We start from the raw sequence: 16,193 nt of genomic DNA, 5'->3' as shown, positions 1-16,193 counted from the left end.
TCTCAATTTACTCTTCTCCTCTGCCTGAATGTAATATATTCACATATATTCCCCTTTTTTTTTAGCTTCATACATTTCTCTAAGTGTTTGCCCAGAAGGCTAAACAAGCGTCTAGGCAGATGAGGTAGAATGAATGTAGGTCAGACAGCATCTTTCTGAACGAAAGGGTGAGTGGAGAGCACTGAAGTCAATTGTAGCCTCTTCTATCCCTTGTTGCTTTTTCAATTTCCTGACAAAGTGCTCCAACACTCTCTCTTTCTTCGCATAGTGCTGGACATAGGAATGACTAAAATGCTTTGCATACACAAATGATGATACTTATTTGAAGACTGATGTAAATAAAACAAATCAGACTGTCTAGATAGGATGCAATAAAAGAAGGTGAAATGTGAAGAAAAAACAGTGAGGAACAAATCAATATTCTTGCTGTCGTATGCCTCTAGTTTGAGCTCCGTCACGTTATTCTCTATCTTCTATTTTTTATTGTTGAAATCTATTTTATACACCATCATTTTCGTTTCTATAACGTGTGAATATATCCTCTATCGTATTCTACAACAAAAAACAATCAGAGCGCCTTGTTATAACTAGTTTTATTTTGATCTCCCGAGTCCGCTAGTAGCTTATAGCCCATTAGCATCACCAGCGTGGTTGTCGGTAAACCCGCGTGCATCGCTAATACTCTATTCACACACATTACAATTGCTTTACTCACTGTTACTTGCTTTAATGGCGGATGTTTGTCTACCTTTGAGTGCAGGTGACGACACGTTCGAGCTGCATTCGGTGCAGCTCGAGCTGGAGGCCGTGGAGAAGCAGATTCGGGTCCTGGAGCAGAGGCAGGCCCAGCTGAGAGAGGGGAGAGCCGCGCTGGAAACCTCCCGGGCTGACGCTCACAAGTCCAGGGTAAGTATACAGCGCGCTGCTAACAGTCCCACCACCTCCACCCCGTGTGTTTCTCTGCACAGGCCCGGTGCACCCAGGACGCGATCTGCCCAGATGTCCTTCACGCCGGCGCCGGGACACCACGGACCCTGGGTGCATCCGCAGCGGAGGACGCGAGCCAGGCCCCGGGCGACGACTTCTCCCCCTCCGGTCTTCGAGATCTCCACACGGAACCGCTTCTCTCCCCTCCGCGAGACGGAACGCGACGCTGTGATCGTCGGAGACTCCATCGTCCGACACGTCCGTGCTACGTTAGCCGAAGGTAAAGTGCACACTCACTGTCTCCCTGGTGCTTGTGTTCTCGATGTTTTCTGCGCAGATACCCGCGATCCTGAAGGCCGACGAGAGCCCCAGAGCGGTCGTGCTTCACGCCGGGGTTAACGACACCACGCAGCGGCAGACGGAGACGCTGAAGAGGGACTTCAGGAGCCTGATCGAGACGGTTCGCAGCACACGACGCCCGCGGCGACGATCATCGTGTCAGGACCGCTGCCCACGTATCGACGAGGACACGAAAGGTTCAGTAGACTTTTTGCTTTAAATGAATGGTTATTGTCATGGTGTAAAGAACAGAAACTGCTCTTTGTTAATAATTGGAATCTTTTCTGGGAGCGACCTAGGCTTTTTCGCGCTGATGGCCTGCACCCCAGCAGAGTCGGAGCGGAGCTGCTGTCGGACAACATCTCCAGGACTCTACGCTCCATTTGACTAGTAAGCCAATTCTCAAATAACTGCTATGATGGCTTTTGTTCTACCCACTTAAATAGAAGTACTTGCGCTGTCCAATCAATTAAGACTGTGTCTGTTCCCCGAATAGTGAGGTCAAAATATAAATTTAATGTAGGATCTAGAAAAAATCTTATCGTGATTAAACCAGAACAACGTAAAATAAATGAACAAAAAACAATTTTTAAAGTTTGGGCTCATAAACATTAGATAACTCACACCCAAAGCAGTTATTGTAAATGAAATGATCACAGATAATAGTTTTGATGTACTCTGCTTGACTGAAACCTGGCTAAAACCAAATGATTATATTGGTCTAAATGAGTCTACTCCATCAAACTACTGTTATAAACATGAGCCCCGTCAGACTGGTCGTGGGGGAGGTGTTGCAACAATATATAGTGATATTCTTAGTGTTACCCAGAAAACAGGATACAGGTTTAAATCATTTGAAATACTTATGCTTAATGTTACACTGTCAGATATGCAAAAGAAATCTATCGTATCTCTTTCTCTGGCTACTGTGTATAGACCACCAGGGCCATATACAGAATTCCTAAAAGAATTTGGAGATTTCCTCTCAGACCTGTTTGTTACCGCTGATAAAGCGCTAATTTTCGGAGATTTTAACATTCATATTGATAATACAAATGATGCATTAGGACTTGCGTTTACTAACTTATTAAACTGTTTTGGAGTAAAGCAAAATGTCACCGGGCACATTCATCGTTTTAATCATACGCTAGACTTAATTATATCGCATGGAATCGATATTACTGACATAGATATCGTACCTCAAAGTGATGATGTTACTGACCATTTCCTTGTATCGTGCATTCTGCGTATTAATAATAATAACTATATAGCTTCGCGTTATCGTCCGGGCAGAACTATTGTTCCAGCCACCAAAGACAGATTCGCAAATAACCTGCCTGATTTATCTCAACTGCTCTGTGTACCCATAAATACACATGAACTAGACAAAATGACTGGCAATATGGGCACTATCTTCTCTAATACATTAGAAGCTGTTGCCCCCATCAAATTGAAAAAGGTTAGAAAAAAACGTACTGTGCCATGGTACAACAGTAATACCCACGCTCTCAAGAAAGAAACTCGTAGTCTTGAGCGCAAATGGAGAAAAACTAACTTGGAAGTTTTTAGAATTGCATGGAAAAACAGTATGTCTAGCTATAGACAGGCTCTAAAAACTGCCAGGGCCGAGCATATCCACAAACTCATAGAAAACAACCAAAACAATCCAAGGTTTTTATTTAGCACAGTGGCTAGATTAACAAATAACCAGACGCCACCCGATCTAAATATTCCCTCACAGTTAAATAGTAATGACTTTATGAATTTCTTCACTGATAAAATAGATAACATCAGAAATACAATAACAAATGTAGATTCTACAGCATCTAATACTTTAGGTTTATCTATCGCACCCAAAGATAAACTGCAGTGCTTTACAACTATAGGACAGGAAGAGCTAAATAAACTTATCACTGCATCTAAACCAACAACATGTTTATTAGATCCTGTACCCACTAAATTACTGAAAGAGTTGTTACCTGTAGCAGAAAAACCGCTTCTCAATATTATTAACTCGTCGTTATCTTTAGGTCACGTCCCAAAACCATTCAAGCTGGCGGTTATTAAGCCTCTTATTAAGAAACCACAACTAGATCCTAGTGAACTGGCAAATTACAGACCCATTTCAAATCTTCCATTTATGTCTAAAATTTTAGAAAAAGTTGTGTCTGCTCAATTGTGCTCCTACCTGCAAAAAAATGATCTCTATGAAGAATTTCAGTCGGGTTTCAGGCCCCATCATAGCACAGAAACTGCACTTGTTAAAATTACAAATGACTTGCTTCTTGCATCAGACCAAGGCTGCATCTCATTGCTAGTTTTACTTGATCTTAGTGCTGCGTTTGACACCATAGATCACGACATACTCATAGATAGATTACAAAACTATACAGGTATCCAAGGGCAGGCTTTAAGATGGTTTAGATCCTACCTGTCCGATCGCTACCACTTTGTTTATCTAAATGGGGAGTCATCTCATTTATCACCAGTAAAATATGGAGTGCCACAAGGATCTGTCCTAGGTCCTCTGCTATTTTCGATATACATGTTGCCCCTTGGTAATATCATTAGAAAATACGGGCTTAGTTTCCACTGTTATGCTGATGATACTCAACTATATATCTCAACAAGACCAGGTGAAACTTCAAAATTATCTAAGCTAACAGAATGTAAAAGTTAAAAATGTAAAAGATTGGATGACCAATAATTTTTTTTCCTATTAAATTCAGATAAGACACAGATATTACTTATTGGACCAGAAAACATTACACAGAATCTCGTAGATTACAATTTGCAACTAGACGGATGTACTGTTACTTCCTCTACTGTAAAAAATCTGGGTGTTATATTAGACAGTAACTTGTCTTTTGAAAATCATATTTCCCATGTTACAAAAACAGCATTCTTCCATCTTAGAAACATTGCAAAGCTACGAAACATGTTACCTGTTCCTGATGGAGAAAAGCTAGTTCATGCATTCATGACCTCTAGACTGGACTATTGTAATGCACTGCTAGGTGGTTGTCCTGCATCCTCAATAAACAAGCTACAGGTAGTCCAAAATGCAGCGGCTAGAGTCCTTACCAGGTCAATAAACTATGATCATATTACCCCAATACTACAGTCTCTGCACTGGCTACCTATTAAGTTCCGTATCAGTTACAAAATATTATTACTTACTTATAAGGCCCTTAATGGCTTCACTCCTGCGTACCTAACTAGTCTTCTACCACGCTACAACCCATCACGCTCCCTAAGGTCACAAAACGCTGGACTTTTGATAGTACCTAGGATAGCAAAGTCCACTAAAGGAGGTAGAGCTTTTTTCGCATTTGGCTCCCAAACTCTGGAATAGCCTTCCTGATAATCTTCGGGGCTCAGACACACTCTCTCTGTTTAAATCTCGATTAAAAACACACCTCTTTGGCCAAGCATTCAAATAATGCATCTCATAATTTTGGACTGCAGTTATATCTGATCAAATGTGCATTATTATTCTTTAGCTTGGGTTAAACGAATTAATTTTACTTGGCTGGAACAGCAGCTACGCTAATTATGTCTCTATTTGTTTCTCTGCTTTGCCACGGGATTTACATCCCGTGGTAACTAGGATTTACACAAGCTCCAGTCTGGATCCAGAACACCTGAGAAGAGATGATGCCAGCCCCTCAGAGGACCTCAGATGGTGCTAACCCAGAGACAACATACAGAACTACCACATTTTGCTATAAGTTTGATTGCATAATTGCTGTTAATAGTGTTAATCGTCTGTTTGTTTACGTCTTTTTATTGATTTTTCTGAACATTTCTGCTATATGCACATGAAATGACAGTCACCACTGATAAGCTACTACTAAATATTGTAGAAATTTATTTTTCTGTAAAGTTGCTTTGTAATGATTTGTATCGTAAAAAGCGCTATACAAATAAACTTGAATTGAATTGAATTGAATTGAATATTCATGAAGGAAAATCACATACGCTCTGTGTATACTGTAAGCATCAACTGCCAATTCACTGTGCTCTTTGTGAATTAAAGCAAAACACTCTGAAGTTACTGGATGTCTTCTTTGGTAGGATGCTTTATCAATTTTACATGATTCTCAGTTATCTTGGTGGCATGGATTTGTTTTGCGCAGAATATTAAAACACCTGTACTCTTCAGTGTCACTCTACCAACTGCATTTACCTTAGAAACTGTATCCAAATATCTTCTCAAGTATAAATAGTTTTAAAACCAAAATGGGCTTTAATACTTAATTTTCGAGCAATGCCCCGAGTCGTTATAAATATATCATGCAGTACTTCACATAAATCTTTCTGATTGTCTGTCAGCACCAAAATTCCATTTTTATTATGTACATATGAAAACTTCACAGTAGGGCACCTGTTTGCGATATGATATTACACAGACGCTGCCCAGAAAATAAATAAATACATAAAATAACTTGGAAAATTGTGAGGATCAAGATAATCAGATCATGAGGTGAATTTATATTTGAAAAAGCAAAACTATGAACTCACTGAGTGTAGCTGAGAGGTCAAAGGTCAGTAGGCTGCTCTGAATAGTTGAATCATTGACTAAAGATCTCATATTTGTTTCAGCTGATCAGCCTGTGTGTGTATATAAAATTACTAGGGCTGTCATATTATTAAAAATGTAAATTTAATTAACAGCATGATTAATATACATAGCACATAAACATCTTGGTAAGTGTGGGTTGCCCTTTATATGGGGGTCATGAATAATTGCACAATTTTTATCATATACTGTACATAATTTTTAAACTAAGAAAAATGCATTAAATGATCAGCCATAAAGATTACAAGCATATATATAGATATAGGGCTTAAGAATGAGGATGACAGCTTTAACTAGTCTTGATAGACGGTAATGGGTGACAGGTCGACAGAAGGCCCTTAGCATTGAGCAGACTGAAAACCAGACTAAAACCAAACTGCCGCTTTGGATCCCTGGGACTGTGAGGTGCTCAGGGAAACTATCTTTTGAACTACTTAAATAAAGAGAGTTAAAGGAAAGAGAGCTACAGGGGGTTGGATATGAATGCAGAGGCACTGAGCCAAGAACTCTCAGCGTCTTTTCCCAAGACATCACCCTGCCATTATATTTCAGAGACATTCCTGTACTGACTTCTCTGTGGCAGTTACAGTATCTCAGAAGGTTTCTCTGTTACTGTAGAATATCCAAGTATTTCTTAAAGATCTTTCTGTGTGGAATTCATTTTAAAATCAATCTCATTAAAAGCTATACTTGCACTTTTATTAATCCACTTATTGAAGGAAATTTAAAGTAAAAGATTCTGATGTAGGGCAATCAGAAAAAATGAGCGTCCTTGATAAAGAAATATTTTCTTTTAGTCTGAAATACATTGGCCAAGTTCTTAGAAATATACTTGTAGTATTGATGTTGATTTCATATGTCTTTGAAAAACTTTTATACATTATAAAAAATAAAAAAAGCTCACAAAAACTGTAAAAATGTCATGCCATTGATTTTTTTTTTTTTTTACTATTTTTATTTTTTATATTTTTTTGACTATACAAACACACACTTTGAATTATTCATTTAACTGACAATAATTAACCATTTAATTCTGGAATAACAAGAATTGTATTCATAATGTATTTTGAACAAATTAATATATCTGGACAAAAAATTTTATTGATCCTGAACTTTCTCTGGTCCCCTGCTTTGTCTTCATTTCCTCTCCTAATCTTTATTCATGCTGTCTGCCCAACTTAACATCATCTTGGAAGCAGAATGTGACTGCCGTAGACACTTGGCTCCAGATCCATCTTATACTGAAGCCAAAATACAGCAGGCAGCACTTGAAGTGACACTCCATCAGGCCAGCTTGGGGTCACATATTTTCCTCCCATGAAGGAAGTGACGCAAGTTTGACTCCAAGAAAGAAGCTAGAAAAAAGGCTTCAAATGGTCACATGTTCTGCCTGGTTACAACATTACAGAAGAGACATGCAAGTAAATGGAAATTAAGCGCTGATGCATGGATATAACACAACCACACACACAAACAGGGACAACAGCGTGAGGAGGGAAGCTGCAAGGGAATCCATGCAAGTGCTATCTAATTGGGTCTCTACTTTGAGGAATGCCAGCCAGGTAATCATGTCTGAATACACAGAATTCAATTAGTAGCTTGCTAATGCTAATGCAGACAGATATGAATATTTCATAGCAAACAACGGCAGAGAGCTTCGAACGTGTGCTTCGCTGCCGTACTTCTAACATCAAGCAAAACAAGCAGGGTGGATTCACCTGTCTTCATCACCCTCTGTACTTCAGCGTGATAGGACAGCGTGGGCAACGCTAACTCTTTCAAGACGTACACCAGCTGCGCCGGTGTGAGGGCAGCTCCAGAAAGGTGTTGGTGTGAATTTCTGCCTGTTCCCTACCCTTAACATCTATCAGCTCGGGCTGAAGACAAGGTGGGAAGCAACGTCACTCGCAATCACACAGGGTAGACAGGATATAAAAGAAAGCTCAAAGACATTCCTTCTGTTTGTGATCTTTAGTGGTCTTGTAATTCTGATAAAAATTGACTTATGGCAACCTTGAACAATTTTTTAACCTCAGTCAATAAACCCCACTTGAACTTTATTGTGAGCACGTGTAAATGTTCCTGAGGAGCTTTGTTTTCAAACTCTAGAGTGTCATCACCTTCCTCCAGAACAATGACAGACATGACTGCTGGCCCAGCCAAGTGGGTGGAACCTTGCACTGTGTTACAGTGTAGCCGACGGGATGCTTGTATCATGCAACAGAGGACATCTGTTACCAGAAGCCTCCGCTGAACATGGCAAAATGTACCCTCACTGGGCTACCCTGGGAAAATGTCTCGGCACAGCCTGAAAAATGGCCTTTGTGGTTCCATTATACAGTATGGGGTTCCTTTAAATTGCCACACATGTCTCTTTGTTCAATAACTGCAGGTTCTTTTATATAGAAACATTAAAAGTAAAGGAGCTATTATGGTAAATAAATATAGCCAGAGTTCTGCAGGTTGATTATTTAAATAAAAAAATATTATTGATATAATAAAATAATCAAACTGTAATCCAAATTGCCATGGTAAAACAATAACTATTGTTATTATTAAAGAACATACAGTATGAAAATTATGGATTCACAAAGTCATGTTTAATTAAATGTATTTTATCAATACTCCCAGTTTGTGTTAGAAGTAGTTTCGTTGTAATTACAGCAAGAATATTAGAAATACTGGATTTATAACCTTTAATCTATATCAGGAGAACTTTGAATAATGTCAAAAAGTTTGAGAAATATATAGTTTTGGCAGTGACATAAATTTTGTGTTTTGCTAAGTTTGCTGCTTCAGTATTTGTAGATTACTTTTCCACATGTTTCTATGGTATACTGAAAAACAATGATAAGCATATCATAAGTTTTAAAGGCATTATTGGCAAAAAAAATATAATGAGTCAAGATTTACAGTGTTGACCCTTGCTGTTCATAACCTCTGCAATTCGCTCGTGCATGCTGGATATTAGATTCTTGGCCAAATCCTGACTGATGGTGATCCATTCTTGCCTTATTAGTTCTAGGAGTTGATCACAATTTGTGGGCTTCTGCTTGTCCTCTCGTCTTTTGAGGACTGACCATAGGTTCTCTATGGGATTGAGATCCGGGGAGTTGCCTGGCCACTGATCCAAAATTTCAATCACCAAATTGCTCATGGATTGTTGGAAGAAGTCGCTCTTGCAGGACCTTTTGACACCATTCTTTATTCATGACAGTGTTTTTGGGCAGAATTTTGAGAGAGCCCACACATAGATGGTCTCAGGATGCTTCACTGTTGGCAAGTCACAGGACTCATGGTAGCGTTCACCTTTTCTTCTCTGAACAATAGATTCTCCAGATGTCCCAAACAGTCGGAAGGGAGCTTTATCTCCCTTTATATAACCAGTTTTCTGCTGTCCAATCCTTGTACTTCTTGCAGAATTTCAGTTTGTTCTTAAAGTTTTTCTAGGAGAGAAGTGACTTCTTTGCTGCCCTTCTTGACACCAGGCCGTTGTCCAAAAGTCTTTGCCTCACTGTGTGTGCAGATGCTCTCACACCAACCTGATTCCATTCCTGAGCAAGCTCTGCACTGGTGGAGACACGATTCCGTATCTGACTCCTCAGGAGGAGACTGTCCTGGTGCTTGCTGGACACTCTGGGACATCCTGAAGACTTCTTCACTGCAGTTGAACCTCTCTCCTTGAAGTTCTTGATGATCCGGTAAGTGACCATATTCTACATCCCTAACCCTACCCAACACCTAAAATTAACAACTTCCTTACTAACTATTAATAAGCAGCAAATTAAGAGTTTATTGAGGCAAAAATTGTTAATGGTTTGTTAATAATGAGAATTGAACCTTAAAATAAAGTTTGACAAAACTTTCCTTGAAAATAGTTTTAAAAATCATGTGAAACTAACATGATTGTAAAGAGTACATATCTAAGAAAACCTGTTTTACACTTTTTAAAATATTTTCCTGTCTTGTGGGCACTCATACAAACCCAATTCCAAAAACATTGGGACACTGTACAAATTGTGAGTAAAAAAGGAATGGAATAATTTACAAATCTCATAAACTTATATTTTATTCACAATAGAATATAGATAACATATCAAATGTTGAAAGTGATATATTTTGAAATGTCATACCAAATATTGGCTCATTTTGGATTTCATGAGAGCTAAACATTCCAAAAAAGTTGGGACAGGTAGCAATAAGAGGCCGGAAAAGTTAAATGTACATATAAGGGACAGCTGGAGGGCCAATTTGCAACTTATTAGGTCAATTGGCAACATGATTGGGGTATAAAAAGAGCCTCTCAGAGTGGGAGTGTCTCTCAGAAGTCAAGATGGGCAGAGGATCACCAATTCCCCCAATGCTGCAGCGAAAAATAGTGGAGCAATATCAGAAAGGAGTTTTTCATAGAAAAATTGCAAAGAGTTTAAAGTTATCATCATCTACAGTGCATAATATCATCCAAAGATTCAGAGAATCTGGAACAATCTCGGGCATCCATTATGGTTTTCCCAGGCCGGAAAACCATACTGGATGCCCGTGATCTTCGGGCCCTTAGACGGAACTGTATCACATACAGGAATGCTGCTGTAATGGAAATCACAACATGGGCTCAGTAATACTTCCAGAAAACATTGTCGGTGAACACAATCCACCATGCCATTCGCCATTGCCGGCTAAAACTCTATAGGTCAAAAAAGAAGCCATATCTAAACATGATCCAGAAGCGCAGGCGTTTCCTCTGGGCCAAGGCTAATTTAAAATGGACTGTGGCAAAGTGGAAAACTGTTTTGTGGTCAGACGAATCAAAATTTGAAGTTCTTTTTGGAAAACTGGGACGCCATGTTATCCGGACTAAAGAGGACAAGGACAACCCAAGTTGTTATCAGAGCTCAGTTCAGAAGCTTGCATCTCTGATGGTATGGGGTTGCGATGAGTGCGTGTGGCATGGGCAGCTTACACATCTGGAAAGGCACCATCAATGCTGAAAGGTATATCCAATTTCTAGAACAACATATGCTCCCATCCAGATATCGTCTCTTTCAGGGAAGACCTTGCATTTTCCAACATGACAATGCCAGACCACATACTGCATCAATTACAACATCATGGCTGCGTAGAAGAAGGATCTGGGTACTGAACTGGCCAGCTTGCAGTCCAGATCTTTTACCCACAGAAAACATTTGGCGCATCATAAAGAGGAAGATGCGACAAAGAAGACCTAAGACAGTTGAGCAACTAGAAGCCTGTATTAGACAAGAATGGGACAACATTCCTATTCCTAAACTTGAGCAACTTGTCTCCTCAGTCCCCAGACGTTTGCAGACTGTTATAAAAAGAAGAGTGGATGCCACACAGTGGTAAACATGGCCTTGTCCCAACTTTTTTTGAGATGTGTTGATGCCATGAAATTTAGAATCAACTTATTTTTCCCTTAAAATTATAAATTTTCTCAGTTTAAACATTTGATATGTCATCTATGTTGTATTCTGAATAAAATATTGAAATTTAAAATTTCCACATCATTGCATTCTGTTTTTATTCACAATTTGTACAGTGTCCCAACTTTTTTGGAATCAGGTTTGTATTTGTCACTGACCCAAACAATAAAATCAAATTCTCTGGAATGTGCAATCTCATAATGGTGATTGCATTCCTCCCCATATTTTCTATGAGAGAGTGTGCAGTAAATCTGGCAGTAATGAAGCAGGCCATAGGGACCTGGCCATTTATCTAAACCAGCCTCCATCCAACAAGTTGTCTGGATCTGAATAATCATGCAGTAAAAGTCCAGGAGGAAAGATGGGGAAGGGGGCCCACGTTAAACACGCCCGATTACCAGAAATTATGATCTCCACTTAATTAAGTGCTTCAGGCAATTAAGTGTTCTGACAGTAGTAACGCAAGCCGCCTGGCAGGAAGAGAGCAGTTTCGACAGGGAAGCGATCTGCAGGGTGCCACAAACATAGCACCTTACTAACATAATTAACCTCAATGCCATTCAGCCCTGCAGTCTGCCTGCTTCAAAAAACAGGGCCATCTCATAAGTGAAAGCAGTCTCAGCCATTAGTCTTGGTGAGTTGATCAGCAGCGGGCAACTTACAGTACATGGAAAAAAATGGCATTTACCTCTTGTTGCTCAACAGCAGGGTGGCCATTTCCTCCACTGATCGTGGATTAAGGACTAATTTATTGGCTGTTTAAATGTTATTGTGTATTTAACATTGGATAAGATCAAGACAAGACTGATCTGCTTAACCCCCTAACTTTGGTTAATCTGATCAATTCTCATATTAAGAGACTTACTCTGTACTTTGACTTCTGACAGCAGTTCACTTTCAATTTCAGGTAGTCACAGCTATAAAAGTTCAGCTCAGCTGTAGTCTGATTATTAACACCCCATCGGTTTCTGAAACTATGGAAGCTTGTTTCTGCCACAGAAAAAAATATAAATAAAAAGGGTAACTGCATCATTTGACCTTACGCCTTTTTTTCTTCATAATTTGCAGTTGTCAGAATAGCAACTCAGAACTGCAAGAAACAGTTTAAACTTTTTCTTGCAATTGCGAGTTAACATAGCACAACTCACCTTTTTTTCACTGGCCTGTGAGATGTTAACTCACAATTGCGAGATAAACTTGCAATTGTAAGAAAAAGTCAGAATTGTGTGATAAAAAGTTGCAATTATCTTTTTTTTTTATTGTATTTATTTATTCATTTTGTGTCGGAAAATAAAAATGCAAGACATAATCTATAAAAAATATAAAGAGAAAAGCCACCAGAATTGCAATATTTTGACTCACAGTTATGAGTTTATAATTAACAAAAAAAAAAAAAACACTGAATTGCGAGATTTTTTTTTTTATATATACTTTTATTTCTAGGTAAAAATATGCTTCCTTATGAAATAGTGGATCAGTCCAAAACAGAAGCTGGAAGGCCAAAAGAAGCAATCAGGCTGAGCTAATAAATATGGATAACAGTTTGTGACATAGACACTGGCCCATGGGGGACTTGACCAAAGAGTTGAGCAAAATATTTGAGACGGAGAGAATTTTTGTGTTCCTAAATATTTATGTAGAGAAGTAAACACATGTCAAAGCTGATCTTGCACTAGGGGAAAGAACCACAAACTGCACTTTTCCCACTAGCACTCTCTGTATAAAGCTCTTAATTTATGATAATGTGCATCATCCTACAAACTCCCTTGGAGAGGAGACACATAAATTTGGCCTCAGCTGTGCAATCATTTGTACTTTGTGTTCATAAACCATGGGAAAGCATGACCTGTGTGACCATTACAAAACTTCTTAAAAGAGAATTCTCAGAATGCATTCTGCCTGCAGATAGTGGCATATATATTTGCTTTAGCACCTGATTCATTAAAGGAATTATGCAAATCCAGTGTCTGCAAGCATGTTCTGAGTTACGTTATGGAGGATGCAGCAGACTGTCGCAATGTGGCATGTTTTACGCTCAACTGCATCAGCTGATGAATAACTGTTGCCGTGCTACACAGAAAATGTGGGTTAGTGATGTGATGCTCTTTAGATTAGGTTGTCAAATAAAAATAGTAATAAACAGTATTTTTTATATATATTGAAAAATATATACTACTGTCCAAAAGTTTATGGTCAGTAAGTTTTATGCATTATTTTTTAAAAATAAATAAATACTTTTATTAAGCAAGGGTGCATTCAGTTGATCAAAATTGACAGTAAAGACTTCCATTGTTATAAAAGATTATAAAAAAAGTGCAACTGTTGATAGAATCAGCATATAAGAATGATTTCTAACGCATTATTTGCCATTGAGGACTGGAGTAAAGGCTGCTGAAAATTCCGCTTTGACATCACAGGAATAAATTACATTTTAAAACACCAAAATATTAAACAGTTATTTTAAATTGTATTAGTATTTCACAATATTACTCTTCTGACTTTATTTTTGACCACATAAATGCAGCCTTGGTGAGAATAAAAGACTTCTTTTAAAAACATAAAAAAAAAAAAAAAATCTTACAGATCCCATATTTTTGAACAGTAGTGTATTTAACTTGAAACTTACTTTTGGAATTAATGAATAAGATGTGTATGGTCACATGTATTCAGGGTGTAAGGAAAATGTTTTTCCTTGAAAGTTACACCACAGTAAAACACTTTTAGAGTCATTAAATTTAAACTTCTGTTGAAAAATGGTTTAAAACGTTTCCCAAATTATTTGAGACCACTGCATATACAGGTTTACATTATAAGAACTTGGAATATGTGTTTTGAACTAAATGTAATTTTTTTTTCTTCTTCTCTGTATTCTCATATGTCATTAACTTATGTACGCAAAGTCTCTTTTGATTTAAACTGTATTTACCGCCTATATTCTGCTGGTGCTGTACTAACTAGCTTTAGAGGTCAATTTGTATATTTGCATTCAAATACAACACTTAGCCCAAACCAAGGAACAAACTCTCTCATTCGCCAGAGTAACACTTCTGTTCATCCCAAAGTAGTGTCTTTTATTCCTTCTGGTGTTTTAGGCCATAGCAGTTTTCAGGAACATTTGTCTCTAAGTAACACTACTAATCACACAGCTCCACAGAGAAGCCTCAAGCGCTGAACTTTCCCCTCAAATCCCTGTCAAAACCCTACAGACCGATTTAACGAAGGATTAAAGGAGGAGGAAAATGATTTGATGGCTCTGCATTTCATTGCAGAACAATTGTGAAAGTGTCTGTAAACATTTAATGGAGGAGGAAAACTTTGCCCAGCAGGCTGAACATACTGTAAATCCTGGGCAGACATCAGTGCTGTAGCTGTGAATAATGTGCTGTTGACTGTGCATAAAAACTTTTCCCACTGTGCAAGATAAAATTGAAATCGTTGAGTATGTGTAAGAGGCTCGGTGAACATGTGCAGCCTCGATTACATTAGGTATTTGAAAAAGAAAAAGGTCCGAGAGCAGGTACCAGATGCACACCACAGCTGCTGCTTTAACAACATATCAGTGTAAGAAGTGATAACAATAGACAAACCACTGATTTCACATTAACAGGATTAGAGACCACTTCATGCAAAAAGGAGAAATAATTTAGCTGTGAATAAGTTTAGCTGTATTGTGTCATATTCAAACAAGTAATGATAAGTCACTGATGGGTGGAGCCAGGCAAAACTACGCACAAAGGCTGATTATTGCCATTGTGCTTTGTGGATCAGTTGCGATGCTGGGAGCACACGAGTGATAAGACGACGGGAGAGCAGGAAGCAGATGAGAGATAACAGAGAATCTCCAGCAGGCTGCCTTCCTGTCTATTACTGAAAGGAATGAATGATATCTAGTTGCACTGTTGAAAAGTTCTGTGTTGTCTATTGCCTAGAGGCGGAAACATGCTAACACTATCAGTGCTGTTCCAAAGAATATGCAAAATAAGAGATTTTAACAAATGGTCTTGTATTTCCTGTTTGATGCTATAGAGAAAGATTACTGGATGTCACTGTGTGATAGCTTTTATTTTCAATCTAACACTTAAGCTTCCTTTTGAAATTAAAATATTTGCTTCTTATATGCAAAAATATATGTAAAACAATAATAGCAATAAATATACCTCTAAAAAAAGTTTGGGGTATGTTATTTTTAAAGGAAAACAAAGAACTCAACAAAGTCTCTTATCCTCACCAAGGCTGCATTTATTTAATAATACAGTAATAACAGCAATATAGTGAAACATTATTACAATTTAGAATACCTGTTCTCCATTTTATTTTATATATTTTAAAATTATCCTTCAGAAAATCACTATAATATGCTAATTTGGTGCTCAAGAAAAAATTCCCATTATTATTAGTTAAACAGATTTGCTACCTAAAATTTTTTAGGAAACTCAGATACATTTTTCAAAATTCTTTGATGAATAGAAAGTTCAAAAGAACAGCATTTATTTGATATATAAATGTTTTGCTCAATTAATGCAAAAGCCTTTACTGTTACTTATGATTAATTTAATGCATCCTTGCTAAAGTATTAATTGAAAATAATAATAATCCTACCACAAACTCTCTCTCACAAACAAAAATGTTTTTTTATTTTATTTTTTTTATACTCTACAAACCGTATATTCTATCACTCTACATCAATCCTACACCTAAACCTACACCCCACAGAAAACTTTCTGCCTTTTTACATTCTCAAAACTCATTCTCTATGATTTATAAGCTTGTATCCCCATGGGAATCTTAATTTATGTCCCCACAGTGATACGAGTCCCTGTGAGTCAGTTTGTATTCAGGTTTAAGCCCCCATCGGGATAGAAAAGCATGTACACACACACACATACACTCACAAAAATACTCTT

The sequence above is a fragment of the Cyprinus carpio genome, chromosome A6, assembly GCF_018340385.1.
Source record: "Cyprinus carpio isolate SPL01 chromosome A6, ASM1834038v1, whole genome shotgun sequence".
In the NCBI taxonomy this organism is placed as follows: Eukaryota; Metazoa; Chordata; class Actinopteri; order Cypriniformes; family Cyprinidae; genus Cyprinus; species Cyprinus carpio.
Note: the sequence above shows the minus strand (reverse complement) of the source record.